The sequence below is a fragment of the Oryctolagus cuniculus genome, chromosome X (genome assembly GCF_964237555.1).
Source record: "Oryctolagus cuniculus chromosome X, mOryCun1.1, whole genome shotgun sequence".
Classification (NCBI taxonomy): Eukaryota; Metazoa; Chordata; class Mammalia; order Lagomorpha; family Leporidae; genus Oryctolagus; species Oryctolagus cuniculus.
In genome coordinates, this window is record NC_091453.1 from 87,045,187 (window position 1) to 87,064,582 (window position 19,396).

Genomic DNA, 19,396 nt, shown 5'->3' on the forward strand with positions numbered 1-19,396 from the left:
ATCAGTCCCAAGAAAGAAGTCATCATTCTTCCAGAAACCCGTAACAGAAGGACTGGGTGGGGTCATCATCATCCTGGTAATTGATCTGGAAAGGACACCAAGAATTCTTTGGTGCAATATGGGTTTCCATATCCAGCCTATAGGAGCTTGTCATGGAGGCATTAAGACAGGGTTCCATGTTTCAGTTTTTAGAGAGACAGGAAGTCGCCCAGTTACGGTTTTGAAATTTTGTTAGCTCTGTGGAAAGAGAACTTTTAAATCCTTGACAATTATGCAAGGCTGACATCTCCACATCCTAGATAGCAGAGTTAACAGAGACACAAGGGTCATATACACCACTGGGATTAACTGAGGCTGTCCAAATATCAAATATTAAACTGTATGTTACTTAAAAATAATGCAAAAGACTGTCAGATGTCATATTCTCTAAAAAAAAAAAAAAACCAACTGTGTTCTTAAAGAAGCATCCTTCTATTGTTTTAAGGTTACTAAGTGGTTCTCCAAGGCTAGAGCCTCTTTTTATCCCCCAAAACTTCACAAAACCACTGGAATAAAGTGTTTTCAGTGGGCATAACTGGATTAGTTCAGTACATGGAAAAAAATAAAACAAATCAAATTAATGAGTTGACTTCACTAAGAAGAAAGGTAGTGGACAATGAGAATGGAAACAAGAAAAAAGGGAGAAGACCAAGCAGTGGGTAGCAGGGACATGGTACCTATTTTGCAAGAGAGGAACAAAAGTTGAGAAGTAGTAAGATAATACAAATCTTACCCCCCTCTGTGATTTCTGTGGCATAATAATAAAGGAATACTGGTAGGAAAGTCTTTGGTGGTATCAGGGACATTTGTGCTCCTGAATGACTGGAGCTTTTGGATGTCTCAGGGTTATCGTAACAGAATGCTAGATTTTGATGTTCATTTTTAACGTTTATTTATTTATTTCACATGCAGAGTGACAAAGAGATGGGAGGCAGAGAGAGAGGGAGAGATAGGTCTTCCATTTGCTGGTTTACTTCCCAAATAGCTGCAACAGCCAGGGCTTGGCCAGGCCAAAGCCATGAACCACCAGGAGTTTTGCCAGTGTTTCCCAGGTGGATGGCAGGGAAGAAAAGGACATGGGGAATCCTCTGCTGCTTTTTCAGGCACATCAGCAGGGAGCTGGATCTAAAGGAGAGCAGACGAGACTCCAACCAGTGCTCTGCTATGGGATGTAATCAACGAGGGCAATGTACCATGACAGCACACAGGAATCTATTTTTAAAGGATGTATTTGTTTGTTTATTTGAACAGGATAGGGAAAGAGGGAGAGGAAGAGAAGGCACAGGGAATGGGAGAAGGGAGAGGGAAACAGAGGGGAGGGAGAGAGCAAGAGGAGGGAGAAGGAGAAGAGAAAGAGGAGGATGGAAAGGGGGAGAGGAAAAGGAGGGGGGAGAGGGAAAAGAGAAGAGAGGGGTGAAGGAAGGAGGGGGAGGAGGGAAATTGAGGGGTGGGAGAGAGAAGGGAAGAAGAGGATGGAGGAGAGGAGGAAGGAGAGGATGACAGGGAGTAGAGGAGGGAGAAGGAGATAAGGAGAAGGAGGAAGGCAGCGGAAAGAAGGGAGGAGGGAGAGGAAGCAAGGGAGAAGAAACGGAGGGAGAGGGAGAGAAAATGGAGGGAGAAGAGATGAGAGGGGATGGAGAAGAATAGTAGGGAGAAGGGGAGGGTAAGGGAAAGGGAGAGGAACCAGAAGGAGAGAAGGGAAAAGTGGAGGAGGAAAGAGAGAGAGCGAGAAGGAGTGAGGATATTAGACAGAGGGAGAGGAGGAGGGAGAGAGAGAAAAATGAAGAAGAGACAGGAGAGGGAAAGGAGAGAGCAAGGAGAAGGGAGAGGGAGAAATGGAGGGAGAGGGAGGGAAGGAGGGAGGGGAGGAGGAGGGAGAGGCAGAGGAGGTATAGTGGGAGGTGGGAAAGTAAGCTGAAGAGGAGGGAGAGGGAGAGGAGAAGGAGAGAAGGGAGAGAGAAAATGGGACAGAGGAAGACGGACAGGAGTGAGGGAGAGGAGGAAGAGAAAGGAGGGAGTGGGAGGGAATAAGAGAGGGAGGAGAGGAAGCATAGGAAGAGGGAGAGGAGGAAGAGAAGCCAGAGATTCAGAGGAAAGACAAGGAGAGGCTGGAGGAGGTTTGGAGGAGAAACAGGGAAAAGAGGAGGAAGGAGATGAGGAGGGAGAGGGTGAGGAACACAGAGAGGGTGAGCAGGAGGGAGAGAGAGGAGGTAGGGAGAGGGAGGAGATAGAGGTGAGGGAAAGTAGGGAGAGTAGGGTGACAGAGAGGAGGGAGTGGGGGAGAAGGAAAGGAAGATGTGGGAGAGGGAGAAGGAGAGGAGGGAGAAGGAGAATAGGCAGAGGGAGGAGTGAGAAAGCAAGAGTAGATGACAGATGATGAGTTGGGGCCGCTGTCATCTGCAGCATCAGCATCCCATATGGGCGCTGGTTCGAGTCCCAGCTGCTCCACTTCCATTCCAGCTCTCTGCTATGGCCTGGCAAAGCAGTGGAAGATGAAGATGACCCAAGTCCTTGGGCCCCTGCACCCACATGGGAGACCCGAAAGAAGCTCCTGGCTCCTGGCTCTGGATCAGCTCAGCTCAGCTCTGTCTGTTGCAGCCATCTGGCGAGTGAACCGGTGGATGGATGACCTTTCTCTCTGTCTCTCCCTCCATATATAACTCTATCTCTCAAATAAATAAATAAAATCTTTTTTTTAAAAAAAGAGACTGATGAGGGAGAGGAAGGGCAAGGATAGACTACAGAGGGAGAGGGCAAGGAGGAGGGAGTCTGCTAGGAACAAGGAGAATGTAAGGAGGAGGCAATGGGGAGGAGGAGTGAGAAGGAGTGGAGGGACAGGAAGGAGAGTGAGACTAGGGAATGGGAGAAGGCAGGAGAGGAGGTTGAGGGAGAGGAGGGAGAGGTAGTGGAGGGAGAATGAGGGGAGGGAGAGGCAAAGGAAAGAGGGAAAGGAGAGAGAGGGAAGGGTGAAGGGGAAAGAAACCAGGGAGAGGGAAAGGGGGGAAGGCAAGAGGGAAAGGAAGAGGAGGGAGAGTGGGCGGGGGAGGGAGAGAAAGAAAAGGGAGAAAGAGAGGAGAAGGGTGAGGGTGAAGAGGATGAGGAAGGAGAGGAGAGGTGGGAGAGGGATGGGAGGGACAGGGAGAGGAGTTAGAGGAGGGAGATGGAGACAAGGTAGAGGGAGAGGAGTGAGAGGCAGAAGAGGGAGGGATAAAAGAGGAAGATGGAGAGGAGCACAGAGAATTGTGCAAGGAGAGAGAGAATAGGAGGAAGGGAGCATGGAGGAGCAAGAGGGCCAAAAGGAGGGAGAGGGAGAGGAGAGACAAGTAACAGATCAAGAGGGAGAGGAGGAAGGGAGGGAGAGCAGCACAGAGAGGAAGAGGGGAAGTGGGCAAACGGAGAAGAGGGAGTGGGAGAGGAGCCAGAGGGTGAGGAATAGGTTAGTAAGAGGAGGTAGACAAAGTGGAAGGGAACGGAGAGCAGAGATAGGGAGTGGTGAGGGAGGGAGAGGAGGAGGGAGAAGGAGAGAAAAAGGGAGAGGTGGCAGAAGGGGAGGAGGTGGAGGGAGAGGAAAGAAAGGGAGAAGGAGAGGTAGAGGGAGTGGAGGGAGAGGGAGAGAAGGGAGAGGAGATAGAGGGAGAGTGAGAGGGGGACTAAAGAGAGGAGGTACTAGGTTAGGAGGGAAAGGGAGAGGAGGAGGGGAGATGAGAGACAAAAGTGAGAGGGAGTGGAGGGGGAGAAACAACAAGAGGGAGAAGGAGAGTAGGCAGAGGAGCAAGAGAGCGAGGAGGGAGAGGAAGGAGAGAGAAACACTTGAGGGGGCTGGGGGATAATGAGGGCAACAAGGGAGAAGGGTGAGGATCAGAGAGAAGAGGAAGTGGAGGAAGAGGGCTGCAAGCAGTGACAGGGTGATAAGGAGAGAGAGGGCAAGGAGGAGTGACAGGTGAGGTGGGGTCAGAGGGCAATGTGGAGGGAGAGGGGGAGGAGAAGGGAGAGGGTGAGAGAGGGAGAGGAGGCACAGGATGGAGAGGGAGAGACTGGGAGAAGACAGAGGGCAGAGGCAGAGTAGAGAAGGACAGATAGGAGGGCAAGTGAGGGGCTGGTGAATGAGCAAAGGAGGGAGGAGAAGATGACAAAGAAAGGGGAGGGTCAAGGAGAGGAGTTAGAGGGACAGGAAGCAGAGGGGATGGAGAGGGAGAGGAGGGAGAAAAGGCAGCAAGAGAGCCAGAACAGGGAGAGGAAGTGGAGAGGCAGGGATGGGGGAGGGGAACGTGAGAAGGAAGAGTGAGAAGAGAGAGAAGGGGAGGGAACAGGAGAGGACTGAGACAGACAGAAAGGAGAGAGAGAGGAGAGAGAGAAGGAGGCCTAGATGAGGGAAAGGGAGGAAGAGGAGGGCAAGCAGAGAGAGTGCAAGGAGGAGAGGGGAGGAGGAGAGGGAAGCAGATAAATGTGGGGGAGGAGGCAGAGTTGGGAGAGAAACAGGCTGGATATGGAAAGGAGGGAGAGTGGCGGGGTGAGGGAGAGGGAAAGAAGGAAAAAAAGAGGAGAGAGTGTAGGGAGGGGGGAGGGAGAGTGAGAGAAAGGGGGCAGAAAGGAAAGAGAGGGAGAGAAGGGAGAGGGACACAGAGAGGAAGGACAGGGATCAGAGGGAGCCACAAGGGAGCTAGTGGAGGGAGAAGGAGAGGAGAGAGAGCAGGAGAGAGAGGGAGAGGAGGGAAACTAGAAGAGGGAGAACAGAGTGAATGGAAGGAAGGAGAGGTGATGAGGAGGCGTCAGAGGGTAAAGAGGCAGTGGGAATGGAGTTAGAGAAGGAGAGGAGGGAGATGGAGATGACAGAGAGGGAGAGCAGGGAGATGGGGAGGAAGGAGAGAGGATGGATAGAGAGAAAGATGAGAGAGGGGGAAAGGAGGGAGAGGGAGAGGTACAGGGAGAGGGAGAGCAGGAGGCAGAGGTAGAAAAGGGTCAGGAGAAGAGAGAAGTGGGAGAAGGAGAGGAGGAGGAAGAATAGAAAGGAGATTAAAAAAAGCAGGAGGGGAAGGAGAGGAGGGATAGAGAAAGAGGGAGAGAACAGAGAGGGAATGAGGGAGAGGAAGGGCAGGGAAAGGGAGAAAAGAGCACAGGGAGCTGGAGAGGAGTGATGGGGGAGGGAGAAGGAGAGGAAGGAGAGACAGAAGAGGGCGAGGAAGAAATAGAGGAGAGAGAGGGAGAATAGGGAAGGGAGAGGGAGAGGAGGACAAAGAGCAATGGAGGGAAAGGATCAGAGGAGAGAGTGAGAGGAAGGAGAGGGAGAGGGTGATGAGCAGGGAGTGGAAGAAGAGGAGAGAGAGAGGGTAAGCAGGAGATAGAGGAGGAGGGGGAGGGAGAGGAAGAAGTAGAGCAAGAGGACTAGGGAGAGGGAGAGGAGGAAGTAAGAGAGATAAGGGAAAGGGAGATTAGGGAGAAGGGAAGGGCGGAGAGAAAGGTAGAGGGAAAAGGAGAGGGAGTGAATGGAGAAGAGGAAATGAACAAGAGGAAGAGGAGGGCCAGGGTGAGGAAGGAAATGAAGCAAGGGGATAGGAGGCAGGAGGAGCAAGTAAGGGAGGGTGAGGACAAGGGTGAGGCAAGGAGTAGGGGGAGTAGAGTGGGGGAGAGGGATGAGGAGTGAGGGGAAGGAGAGGAGGAGGGAGACAGAGAGATGGGAAAGCTACAGGAGTGAGAGGTATAGGAGGGAGAGAGAGGAAGAGGAGGCAGAGAGGAGAGAGGGGGAGAGAAGGGACAGGGCTGAAAGGGAGAAGAGGTAGAGGACTGAGAGCTTGAGTAGGGAGAGCAGGAAGGAGGAGAGGAGGGAGTAGAGGTGGAGAGAGAGGGAGATGAGTGAAAGCAAGAAGGAGTGAGGGGGTCTAATGGATGTAGAGGGAGAAAAGGAGGGAGGCAGAGAGAGAAGGGAGAGGGAGAGGAGGGACAGGCAGAGGGAGAGGGAGAGGGAGGAGAGGAAGGAAGGGGTGGAAGAGGGACAGGGAAGAGAGGAATAGGGCCTGGACCAAAAGGGGGAGGAGGAAGGAAAGGACAAGAAGACTCAAAGAGTGAGGAAGGAGAGGCAGAGAGAGTGAGAACATGGAAAGGGAATAGAGAGAGGAGGGAGAGGAAGTAGAGGAGGGTTAGGAAAATAAGGGATGTGAGTGAGCAGGAGAGAAGGGCATGAGGAGAAGCCTAGAGAGACAGGAGGGAAGGGGAAAAGAGATTGAGCAGCGTGACCCAGCGGAAGGAAAGGAAGGAGAAGGCTACCAGGAGGGCAGGGAGTAGGGAGAGGGAGAGGTCCACAAGGAGGGAGGAGGGGGTAAGGAGGAGGGGGTCTGGGCAAGGAGTGGGGAGAAGGAGAGGAGGAGGGAGGGGGAGAGGAGGGAGAGGAAGGGGAGGAGAGGAGTGAGTGGAAAGAGAGAGCAAGGTGAAGGAGAAAGATTAGTGAGAAGGAGAGGAAACAGAAAGAGAGAAGGGAGAAGGAACAGAGGAGAGAGAGGAGAGGGAGGGGCAGGAAGGAAGCCAGAGGAGGAGGGAGTGGGAGAGGAGTAGGGCAAGAACCAGGCAGAGGAAGAGGAGTGGTAAGAGGAAGGAGAGTGAGATAATAGAGAGGGAGAGGGTGTGGAAGAAAAGGAAACAGAGGGAGAGGAGGGAGAGGGAGAGATGTGAGTGAGGGATAGGGAGAGGGATACAGAGCAGGAGAGTAGGGGGAGGGAGAGAGAAGGAGAGGGGGAGGAGGAGATAGATTACAGGAGGGAGGGAGAGGAAGAGAGAGATGGAGAGGAGGAGGAGGAGGAAGGGAGAGGATAGAGGCACAGAGAAAGGAGGGAGAGGGAGAGGAAGAGCAGAGAGAGAAGAAGGAGAGGGGGAAAGAAAGAGAGAGGAGTGGGGAGAGTGTGAAGAGCAGGAGGGAGAAAGGAGAGGGATAGGAGGAAGAGAGGAGGGAGAAGGAGAGGTGGGGGTGAGGAAGGAGAGGAGGGCTATGGCCAGGAGGAGGGAGAAGGTGAGGAGGAGAGAGGGAGAGGAGAGGCAAGAAGGGAGACAGAAGAGAGATCAAGGAGAGGAGATGGGAAAAGGAAACAGAAAAAGGAGGAGGAGGAGGACAGAGATAGTGGAGGAAGAGAGAGGGAGGTGGGAGAGGGTGAGGAGGACAGAGTGGGTGAGGAGCAAGAGACACAGAGGAGGAGGGGGTCCTGAGGGTGATGGAGAGGAGGCAGCAGAGGGAGAGGGGGAGGAGGGAAAGGGTAAGAAGGACTGAGACAAGGGAAGGAGATAGAGGGGAGGGAGAGGGGGAGGAGTCAGAGGGCAGAAAGGAGGGAGAAGAAGAGGAAAGGAGAGAGGAGGAACACATACAGAGAGCAGGGAGGGGCAGAGGGCAGGGAGGGAGAGACAGAGGGGGAGAGGAAGAGAGGAGGGACACAGGGAACAAAGAGGGAGAGGACAGGAGATGGAGGAGGGGAAGGGGGAGGGAGAACAAAGACAGGAGGCAGTGCCAGAGGGGGAGGGAGAGGCCCAGGAGGAGCCAGATGGCAAGGAGAAGGGAGGGGGAGGAGGAGGGGGAAGAGGTTGAAGAGCAAGGAGAGCGATAGGGAGAGGAAGAGGGAGATGGGGAGAGAGAGAGAGAGAGTGAGTCCATCTGCTGGGTCACTCCCCAAATGCCTGCAACACCCAGTGCTAGACCAGAGGGAAGCCAGGAGCCTGGAACTGCATCAGGGTCTCTTGTGTTTGGCAGGGGCCCAAGCACTTGGGCCATCAGCTGCCTTCCCAGGCACATTAGCAGGGAGCTGTGCTGGACATGGCCCAGCTGCCACTGGGACTGGACTCCTGTAACAGGATGCCTGCACTGTAGGCTGCAGATTATCCCACAGTGTCAGAACACCTGCCCCAAGAGCCTGATTTTTTTTCCATTCTTTTTCAAAGATTTTTTTATTTATTTGAATGGGGAGGGGAGACAGAGGAGAGAGGGCCAGATTGGGAAGGGAAGGAGGGAGGGATTGAGAGAAAGAGATTGATCTTCCACCTGCTAGTTCATTCCCCTGCAACAGCCAGGGCAGGGCCAGGACCAAGAAAGGATCCCAAAATTCCATTCTGGACTCTCACGTGGAAGGCAGGGGCCCCAGCATTTGGACCAATTCCGCCATGAGCAGAACGACACATTGGAAGCAGGACAGCTAGAGCTCCTAACCAGCGCCCCGATATGGGATGCGAGTCTGGCCAGTACAGCTTAACCTGTTGCGCCATAGTGCTGCTCCAGTCTTTACTGATTCCTAGGCTGTTAGCTTCCCTCTCGCAGGTATTATAGGTGAGGTCAAGTTCACAGACAGTGGAGAGCAGCAGCAGAACCTCAGGGAGAGCACGACCATGGGGTAAGAGATTTGGGGTGGTTTCAGGGCAAGCATCGACCGTGTTAACCACTGCAGAGCATCCTTCAAGAAGCTATGCTGAGGTCTAGATGAGCAAGGTCCTTGGACTTTAAGGAGAGGCCAGTGTCACGTCCCGTGGAACGTTTGACGGCATCCCAGCACAGGTGCCAAAGACAGCAAACTCGGGCCACGGGCTGCAACCTGGGGCAGACCCCTGAGCAGCCTCCTGCACGGGTTCTTCACAAAGGCTTCATGCAGGAGACTCTTTCTGAAACCAGAAGCTGAGCTCAGTGCTCACATGGGACAGGTGCAGGACAGGGAGCACGTGAACCACGCCCGACATGCTCAACCCACATGACTTTCCTAGGTGAAGCGGTGTCTTTTACAACGCCATGACTCGGGTGAAGCGGTGTCTTTTACAAGGCCATGACTCAGGGCAGGGAGCACCATCCATCACAAGGCAGTTCTCCACGTGGCTTCAGCATGCCCTGGTTCAAGAAAGGAAGAGCCATACCCTCTGCCAGGTGGATCCCGGGGGCTGCCATGAGCCTGCTGGCCTCTCACTGCAGCACGCCTCAGCACAGCCTCCGCTTGCTCAGCCCTGCAGGGCCCACTGCACACAGGTGTCACAGGTGTCGCGTCTCTGCTGCTAAGCCGGACTGCCCCGAAGGAAGACAGCGATCAAACCACACCACAGGGAAATGTCACAAACTTCCCCTACCCAAACTGGAGCAGGTGTGTGGTTTGGACACACAGAAGGAGCTGAGCCAGGGCCCAGGTTTCTGGTCCCTCTTGTCCCAGGCTAGGAAAAGCTCTCTGGGGCCCAGCTACCAGATGTAGTTCATGCTGAAATCACTGCTCTCAGGGAAACAATTATCTGGACAATTACCTGTGTCTCCTCTTTAAAAATTTATTTATTTACTTATTTTTAAAATGTGTTTATTGGGATTTTTGAAAGCGATCTATCGGAAAGGCAGAGACACACAGAGTCCCACCAGTTCACCCCTCACATGCCTGCAACAGCTGGGGTTTGGGCCAGACTGACGCCAGGCTAGGAAAGGGGTCCAGGTGTCCCACGTGTGTGGCAGAGACCCCAGCTCGTGATCCAGCACCGGTGCCTCCCAGGCTGTGCGTCAGCAGGAAGCTGGATTGCAGGTGTGCCTGGGGCTGCAACCCCGGCCCTCCCCTGAGGCATGTGCGTGACTGAGCAGATGTACCACTGCACTACCCCACCCTAGGCATTCCCCGCTTTGCCAGTTTCAGGCTGGTGGGGGGGGGACCGAGTACTGGACAGTGGCCCCATCGTGGTTGATGGGCCCCACTCTGCACCCCCAGACCATCTGTAGCCCACTTTCTCCCTAGGACAAACGCAGCTTGCCTCCCTCCCACACACTCAGAAACAGGGAGGTGTGAGCCTGACTTGAGCAGAAGCCCCCTTAGGCAGGCAGGCAGGCAGGCAGGGGTGGGTGGGCGAGCTCTGAGCCCAGGGCACAAGCAACCCTGCCCACATTGTTGAAGGCCTCTCCACGGGGACTGCCAGGACAAGGGTGCCATACAGAAGGGGACAACGTGCATGGCCCCCACATAGGTGCTTCCGAAGGCAAGTCATGCTCTGGCCCTTGGTACCCGAGCCACCACCAAGAGCCAGGAGAGGCTCCCTCCACACCATGCTCACCACTGTGCCTTGTGTCCCCTCACTCCCCACATCCTGCACCCCACCAGGGCAGCCCGGGCAGCCCTGATGCCTCCCCCACATCCTGCACCCCACCAGGGCAGCCTGGGCAGGCCCTGGCCTGAGACCAGCCAGGAGACAGATGCCTTAGTCTTGAGGACTAGCTCACAGTATGCGGGCCTTGGGCCTCCAACAAGGCAGAAGCTTCTGCAGGGAGAAAAGGACAAGGCCGGCCCCCTGCTGAATGTGAGACAGAGCGCAGAGTGCATCCCGGAAGCCGGGCAGGTCCTGGGCCTGCCTGCTGGGGAGCAGGGTCCCGCGTGCTGGGGCCCGCACCCTGGTACTGCACAGGAGCTGATAATCCAAGCCCTGGGGTGCACAGAGAAGGCTGGGGCCCATACACGCACTGGGCTGAATGCGGCCTGGGGGTCACGAAGACATTTGGGGTGGGGCGGTGTTCTAGGTAGGGGGTCCCAGAGCAAAAGGAAGAGTCACAGGAAGTGAACAATGGCCGGTCAGGGACAGCTGTGATGGAGGGACGTGAGGAAGAGAGGGGCCCAGGAGGGATGGGTGAGGATGGTCCTGCACTGGATGGAGGGTCAGCCATAGGTCCTAACACCCCCACCCCCGTCTTGCCCATGTACTTTGTCTGAGGCTGTGTGCAGGGTAAATCCCCTCTGGGACTCTGACCAGTGTCAGAGTCCTATCCCTACTGGTTTCTCATAGAAATGCAGACAAAGGAAGAAGACCCTCCTGCCCAGGCAGCTAATGAAGGGCCACCAAGGACAGGTGGCCTTGGGTGGACCAGGCTGGGTCTCTGAGTTCTTGGAGGCAGGTCCCCCTAGCAGGGCTCCAGCCATCACAGGAGAGGTTGAGTTCCTAGTATTCCCAGAAGCTTCCGGCAGGGGGCTCCTGCTCACTCCGGTGGACAGGGAATGTACGGAGGGCAGGGGTTTTGCAAGGCTGGGAAGGTGGTCTGCATATGAAGCTGAGACCCCAGACCTTGGCAAGCAATGGGGAAAGACTCCAGATGCTGGGCACACAGGAAAATTGAGGTCTTGTGCTCCCAAAGGGCACATGACAAGTACTATCGACCATGCCCATACATGCCAGGGCGCCCCCTTGTGTCTTCTGTAAGCCAAATAGGTGGATACAATTATACACTTTCATTTTTATTTTATTTTTTAAAGATTTATTTATTTATTTGAAAGTCAGAGTTACAGAGAGGCAGAGACAGAGAGAGAGAGAGAGAGAGAGAGAGGGAGAGAGAGATAGGTCTTCCATTTGCTGGTTCACACCCCAAATGGCTGCAACGTCCAGAGTTGTACGGATCGGAAGCCAGGAGCCAAGAGCTTCTTCCAGGTCTCCCACTGGGGTGCAAGGGCCCAAGAACTTGGGCTGTCTTCTACTGCTTTCCCAGGCCATAGCAGAGAGCTGGATCCGAAGTAGAGCAGCTGGGACTTGAACCAGAGCCCATACGGGATGCCAGCACTGCAGGTAGTGGCTTTACCTGCTACACCACAGCGCCGGTCCCACTGGTGGTTACAATTTTAAAAACACACCTTGTGTGGGCAGGCTTGTGGCACAGAGAGTTAAGCTTCCACTGTGGCCAGATATCATATGAGTCCTGGTTCAAGTCCCACTTGATCTGCTTCTGATGCAGCTCGCTGCTAATGTGCTTGTGAAAGCAGCATAAGGTGGCTCAGGTATTTGGACCCCTGCCATTCACATGGGAGACCCAGTTGGAGCTCCTGTTTCCAGCCTCTGTACAGAGGTGGGGGGAAACAAACCCACATAGATTCTATTGATTAAGCTTTATGCAGGCTGGTCAGTCCTGATTATTGTGGCCCTTTGGGGTGTAAACCACTGGATGGAAGATGTCTTCTCTCTCGCTCTGTCTCTCCCTCCCTTTCTGTCACTCTGTCTTTAAAATAAATAAAATAAAATAAACGTTTAAAAAATCTTTATGCATAAATCCTCATTAGTCCTTGTATGGTGTTTTTGTTATTGCTTTTATTCACATGTACTACTTCAATAGAATTTCAATCACACTCCACATACTGTCTCAAGTTTGCTCAGAGAAAATATTTTTTATTGCTTTGTTTGTCCACACATGAAAAATGGCTGCCTGGAGAAAAGTGCTGGAAACCTGTTAAAAGCCATCTTGTGACCAGAACTAGAACTGCAGATAATCTGGATCTCTGGTGAGAAAGGGTGGAAACTACTTATTCCCAAAACGTAGCCTTTTCTGGCTTCTAGAAATTTCCATTCTCAGCGTAAATGAGTGGGCACATGTCACATACAACTGGGGTCATAGTGTTCTCATTTCAAAGTTTGTCATTCCAATATCTGTATGCATACTGAATATATCTCTTCATCTTTTGAATTTTCAAAAATGAAAGCAAATCCTCACATTAATGGTCAAAATATACTAGTGTGTTCTATATACTTCTAGATTTTTTCTGTGAATTCTGATAAATATGCATGTTTTTTGAAATCAGACCTTTATTCTCCATTAAATATATATGATCAACTTCCCATTCATATTTTCTACATCTTTTAAAAATGATGTATTTATATGAAAGGCAGAGCGTTTGGGATAGAAACAAAGAGACAGAGACAGGGGAGGGAGAGAGATTTTTCATCTGCTGGTTCATTCAATTTTTTAAGATTTATTTATTTATTTGCAAGGCAGAGTTACAGAGAGACAAAGACATTGTCCATTTATTGACCCATTCCACAAATGACCAGAAAGCTGGGGCTGGGCCAGGCAGAAGCCAGGACTCCATCCTGGTTTCCCGCATGGGTGGCAGTGGCTCAACTACCTGAGCCATTTTCTGCTGCTTTCCCAGGTGCATAAGCAGGCTGCTGGATGGCGATCAGAAATGCTGGGCCTCAAACCTATGCTCCTATGCAATGGCAGCATCTCAGGCAGCAGCTTATCCTGCTGTGCCAGATCCTTTCTCCCATGATTCACTCTCCAAATGCTCACCACAGCCTTGGCTGGGCCAGGCCAAAACCAGGAGCCAGGGACTCCAGGGTTCCCATGTGAATGGCAGGAATCCAAGTTCATGTGCCATCATCTGCTGCATCCCGGGCACGTTAACAGGAAGCTGGATCCGAAGTAGAGGCAGGTCTCTATCCCAGACACTCAGATACGGGGTGCAGGCATTCCAAGTGGTGGCTTAATCCACTGTGCCCCAATGCCTGTCCCTCTGCATCATTTTTGTATGTGTGTGAATTACAAGATTTTTTCCAGTTCTCTAACTTTAAAAAGACATTATTTGAAAGGCAGAGTGACAGGAGTGTGAGGAAGTAGGAGGGAGGGGAAGAGGGAGAACAAGGAGGGGGGAGGGAGTAGGGGAGGAGAAGCAAGAAGGCTTGGAGGATGGAGGAGAAAAAGAAAGTGGGGGTGGGGGGTGGGAGTGGGGGGGTGGGGGGATGGGGTGTGATTTGATATTTTAATTTCAAGGAAAGCACAAGCCAACAGATAAAACAAGAAAGTCCATCTTCCACCAATGACAATGAAGTATGTGTTTGTATCTGTACAAGTATTTGTAACAAAAAGGATTATTCCCTTTTTGGCTCTATTACTGCTTGCAAAGTGTCCAAGTACATAAAATCTAAAGAAGAAAGCACATATACACCATCACCACTCTACTCCCTGAGCTCTTCACTGCTTCTATTTGTGTCTAATCCCTTTGTTGTTTTTACTCTCATCACATTTAAATTTGAATACGCTATCTGAAATTACATTGATCATTCACATACTGGAGCATCTTTCCATATTTCTACAAGTTGACACCATTTGGGGGAAGGTAGCTTTTCCCCCAATTCCAACTTCATATCTCAGTCATTTTTTTTTACAGGCAGAGTGGACAGTGAGAGAGAGAGAGAGAGAGAGAGAAAGGTCTTCCTTTTGCCATTGGTTCACCCTCCAATGGCCGCCACGGCCGGCGAGCTGCGGCCTGTGCACCATGCCTATCTGAAGGCAGGAGGCAGGAGCCAGGTGCTTCTCCTGGTCTCCCATGGGGTGCAGGGCCCAAGCACTTGGGCCATCCTCCACTGCACTCCCGGGCCACAGCAGAGAGCTGGCCTGGAAGAGGAGTAACCAGGACAGAATCTGGTGTGCGGGTGCCGCTAGGCGGAGGATTAGCCTAGTGAGCCGCGGCACTGGCCCTCATATCTCAGTCATTTTTATGCTGACATAGGTACTCCATGCTAAAAGAAATGTGGAAGAAAGACGTGGGAAGTTTCCTTCCCTTTCTTTGTCATCCTTTATCAATAAACATCCTTTACTACTGCCACCTCTTGCTTCTTGTTCTTCTATTTATATGTTTTATATATGTAATATATAATATAATATAATATAATATATAGATTTTGGTGTTCCAGATACTTTTTACATTACAGTGCAAATAGGCATGTTCCTTTCACTTTATAGACAGTGAGAGCTGTAGACTAATATACCATTTGTCACATCATTAAAAAAGCAAATCTTTTAAGATACTGAGCATCCCCTGACAGACAAACCAGCCCCTAACCCCAGGTACTTGAACCTGGAGTTAAACATTCCTTTAGATTCCTCTTCAAAATCCACCAATACAGTAAGATTTGTTCGAAACACATGAGGCACATCGCAAACCATGGGAAAAAATAAATCCCTAGGTAATAACTTAATTTTTCATTTAGGATGATCATAACCTTCTTTACCAAATAAGGAAGATGAAAGCCCCTAGTTTGGTTTCCTCACTATCTCGGCCACTGCTGCTTTTTTATTGAAATATACATCGTCCTATTCAAAAGTTAGCATTGGCAACTGTCTGAAGACTCCCCCCCCCCACCCCAGGTGTAATATGATCGCCACCTCCCCCACTGAGTACTTTTACAAGGAGGGACGCTAGATCGATATTAATTTTCGCAGAAAAAAAAACCACTCTCACAAAACTACACTCCTTTCACAATGCTCCCAGGCTGTAATCCCTTCTTGTCTCACCCTCATTCCGAATCTTCTAGAAGTCTCCGAATACACGGAGCTTTTCAGTCAGCCATTACCTCGGATCGCCTTCTCTTCTGCGGAAGCCTCAGGAGCCTGTATGAAGCGCGACTCCTCCCCGGAGAGGAGCCGGGCGACGCTCTCTTTTATGCTCGGAACGCGAGCTCCGCCCCCTTCTGGTGATGGGAAAACCAGGAGGTCCTTTCGGAGGGAGGAGAAAGGCGAAGTTCCACTGGACAGTTAAAGGGAAGAAATGTGACTTTTAAAGAACTTTAAAAGGTAATAGCAACGTATGTCTGCTCAATTTCTATTCAAACCCCTGGGCTAGGTGATTTACCGAAGCGGGGGGAAAAGAAGAAAAAGAAAATCTCTCTTTCCTACATGGTTAAGATATTCGTTGTATATTTTTTCTGATTCTTTCGTGGACTTTATTTCCAGTTAATTTAAAATATCCAGTAAAAAAATTTTAAAGTTTAATATCTTGATTTGGATTGCAATGAATTCATACTTTAAGCAGATAGAATAAATTCTTTACAATTTTGAAACTGAACTTGATACATGATGTTTCTCCTTTTATTTAAATTTTTTTTGTACTTCTTTCCTTGGGCTGTTCCTTAAAAAAGTCCTCAAACAAAATTTTATTAAATTGAAAATGAGAAAAAATGTGTATTAGTAAAACAAGAAGCCAAATTCAAAAATCAATCCCAAGGGGCCCGTGCTGTGGTGCAGTGGGTAAAGCTGCTGCCTGCAGTGCTAGTGTCCCATTTAGGTGCCCTGTTTGAGTCCCCATTGCTCCATTTCCGATCCAGCTCTCTTAATGCTCCTGGGAAAGCAGCAGAGGATGGCCCAAGTGCTTGGGCACTTGTATTCACGTGAGATACCTGGATGAAGCTCCTGGTGCCTGGCTTCAGCCTCGCCCACCCCCATACAACATATAACTCGTTTCAACTCGAGTTGCAAAAGGCGACACCAGTCTCAAAATGGAGATAAGATCACCACCCAATTGTCTCCTAGCTGCCCCCAGCTGCCCCCATCGGACTAGGGCTGGCACCTGGGATGGAGGGAAATAGAGTCCGGCGGGAATGGGGGGGGGGGTATAGAGTGGGGGAGGGGCATGATCCAAAACAATCAGAGCGGTTGACAAAACTGCATATTGGTGGTCTGAGCTTACAAAACTGCATATTGCCGGTTTGAATCTACAGAGGATAGTTTGAGAGACCATTTTGAGAAATGGAGCACACTCACAAATTGTGCGGTAATGGGAGACCGTCGCCAAAACGCAACGTGCCAGAGGTTTCGCTTTTGTGAATTGTTCGGATTCTGAAAAGGTGGAAGCAGACATGGGTGCTCACCCACACTAGGTCAAAGAGCGTCTAGCGGAATCACAGAGAGGGTTCGGTTAAAGCCTAGTGTCCATCTGCTGGTGAAGGAGGTTGTCGGTGGTGGGATTAAGGAAGATACAGGGGAATATAATTTGAGAGACTGCTTTGAGAAGCGTGGCAAGATTGAAACCCCAGACGTTATGGAAGACAGGCAGAGTGGGGAAAAGAGCGGATTTGCTGTTGTAGCTTTTGATGATTGCGATGCGGTTGATGAAATTGTTCAGAAATACCACACTGCTAGTGGACATGCCCTCTGCTGCTGTATCACCCAGAGGCCGTGCAGGTGGTGCCGGCGACTTTATGGGTCCTGGAGGAAACTGTTCAGGTGGTGGGGGTAATTTTGGAGGTGGTGGAAGCCTCAGTGGAGGAGGAGTTATGGTGGTGGCAGTAGAGGAAGTTATAGAGGAAGCCTATGGCGGCAACCACAGTGGTAGCAGAGGAGGCTATGGTGGTGGTGGACCAGGATCTGGAAACCGAGGGGTGGATATGGGGGAGGAGGAGGATATGGTGGTTACGAGGAGGAAGGAAATTTTCAAAGTAGTAAGTATGGTGGTGGTGGGAACCACAAAAATTTTGGAAATGGTAGTGGTCAACAGCAATCAAATGATGGCCCATGAAATCGAGGAAGTTTTGGTGGAAGAAGATTGGGCAGTCTCTGTGGTGGTTATGGATCTGGTGGTGGAAATGGTGGATATGGTAGCGGCAGGTTCCAAAAGCAGCAGAAAAGGACTGCCATTCTTATCAGGAAAGAGAGTGAGAAATTGCCAGGAAAGCCGCAGGTTCCTTTGAGACAGTCTTCCAAAATGCATTAGAGGGCCTGCACAAATCTGCCACAGAAGGAATGATGAGCTACAGTCAGAAAAGTGACTGCAGCTTACACAGGAAATGCTTCTTGTTCGGGACTGCCATAGCCACAGTTTGCAAAAAGTGCCATTAGATGCCCCTCCTGAAGTCCTTTCATCTCTTGTAGCTTTGTCTTTGCTTTTCCCTTTCATTACATCAGGTATATTGCCCTGTAAATTGTAGTGTACCAGGAAGTAAAATTTAAGGATTTTTTAACTTTTCAAAAAGATAGGTAATAACACCAGAATGGAGAGAAATGGGGCAAGTAAGAAACTTGATTGTCTCTAATGGAACAAGGGGAAACAGTAGTCAGCTCCTTCTGAAACTCTTTTAACATACAAAGCATTTTTTATACCGCCCAAATTAAAATCTATTCATTTTGATTTTCTAGTTCCTCGAACAATTTATTTTTTTTTTTCAGTCTTATTGAGGGTTAGCTGAAAAATAAAGTTGTTTGTATTTCAGAAGGGCAATGTGATACTTTGACACATGTATACATTATGAAGTGATTAATGTAATCAAGCTAATTAACATCCATCATCTCACACAGTTACCTTTTCCTGTGGTGAGAATGCTTAAGAGTAAATCTTTTTTTTTTTTTTAAGATTTATTTATTTATTTGAGGTAGAGTTACAGACAGTGAGAGGGGAGGAGAGAGAAGGGTCTTCCATTCGCTGGTTCACTCCCCAATTGGCCACAACGGCCGGAGCTGTGCCGAGAAGCCAGGAGCCAGGAGCCAGGAGCTTCCTCCAGATCTCCCACACGGGTGCAGGGGCTCAAGGACTTGGGCCATTTTCCACTGCTTTCCCAGGCCACAGCAGAAAGCTGGATCAGAAGTGGAGCAGCCGGGACTCAAACCGGCGCTCATATGGGATGCCGGCACTGTAGGCGGTGGCTTTACGCACTATGCCACAGCGCTGGCCCCTCTTTTTGTAAATTTCCAATATACACTATACATATTATGAACCACTTCACCGTACTTACTCATCTTATAACTGAAAGTTTCTACCCTTGAACCAATATCTCCACATTTTCTTCAACCCTGATCCTAGTAAGCATCCTTATCATCCCATTTCTATGAGTTAGATATTTTTTAAATTCCACATGTGAATGAGATCTTGTGGTATTTATGTTTCTGTGTCTAGCTTATTATGATGACCTTTGATTTCATCCATGTTGTTGCAAATGGTAGGATTTCTTTCTTTTTTAAGACTGAATAAGATTTCATTGTGTATAAAAATTTATACCACTTTTTCTTTATCCATTCATCCATTGATGAACACTTAATGCTGTTTCCATATCTTGGCTATTGTGAATAATGCTGCAATAATGAATATGGAGTGCAAATACTGATTTCATTTGTTTTGGATATATTTCTGGAAGTGCAATTGTTGGATTGTGTAGAAGTTCTTGTAATTTTTGGAAGAACCTCCATGCTGTTTTCCAAAGTAAGTGTATCAATTGACATTCCCATTAGCAATATGTAAGAATTTCCTTTTCTCCATATCCTTGTCAACACTCGTTGTCATTCACTTATTGATAATGGCCTTCCTAACAGTCATAGGATGATCTCATTGTGGTTCTGATCTGCATTTCCCTGATGATTCATAATGTTGAACACTTTTTATATACCTTTTCTGTTGGCCATTTGTGTGCTTTGTTTGAAAAAAAAAAAAGTCTGCTTAAGTCCTTTGCCTATTTTTAAATCAAATTTTTGGTTTTGTTGCTATTGAGTTGCTTGAATCCCTTATATATTTTGTGTGTTAACCTATTATCAGATGTGTGGCTTGCAAATATTTTCTCCCATTCCTTTGGTCGCGTTTTCATTTGGTGAATTGTTTCCTTTGCGGTGCATACACATTTTAGTTTGATGTAATCCCACTTATTTTTTCATTTGACTTTTAATAGCTAGTTCCCTCAAGGGCTTTACTATACATTCAACAATCAAAACTTCTGAATGCTGAAACTCTATAAAACCAGTTTCTCTTCCTAAGAATCTCTGCAAATTTGTGGGACCAACTGTGCTATTGTGTATTAAGGACATAACACTAACATTGTTCATTGAACCTGGCAACATCAAGAACAGAGAACTGATAAAGTGTTCTTT

The 19,396-nt window shown here is 49.6% G+C and overlaps 1 protein-coding gene and 1 pseudogene across 7 annotated transcripts in view; one reads left to right on the forward strand and one right to left on the reverse strand.

The window, feature by feature from the left end:
• The window catches only part of PWWP3B (PWWP domain containing 3B), a 39,853-nt gene extending 24,615 nt beyond the window's left edge, over positions 1-15,238 (reverse strand). For 3 of the 7 annotated variants that reach the window (XM_070066714.1, XM_008272840.3, XM_051827219.2), the window contains exon 1: positions 15,065-15,184. The gene's annotated coding sequence lies outside the window, so the exon portion shown is untranslated. Of the gene's footprint in view, positions 1-15,064 lie in introns of all 7 variants that reach the window. The other 4 variants (XM_070066713.1, XM_008272839.4, XM_008272838.4 and 1 more) reach the window with 3 other exon arrangements.
• Positions 15,239-16,120: 882 nt separating this feature from the next.
• On the forward strand, positions 16,121-17,258 carry LOC103351931 (heterogeneous nuclear ribonucleoprotein A3 pseudogene; annotated as a pseudogene).
• The last annotated feature ends 2,138 nt before the right edge of the window (positions 17,259-19,396 follow it).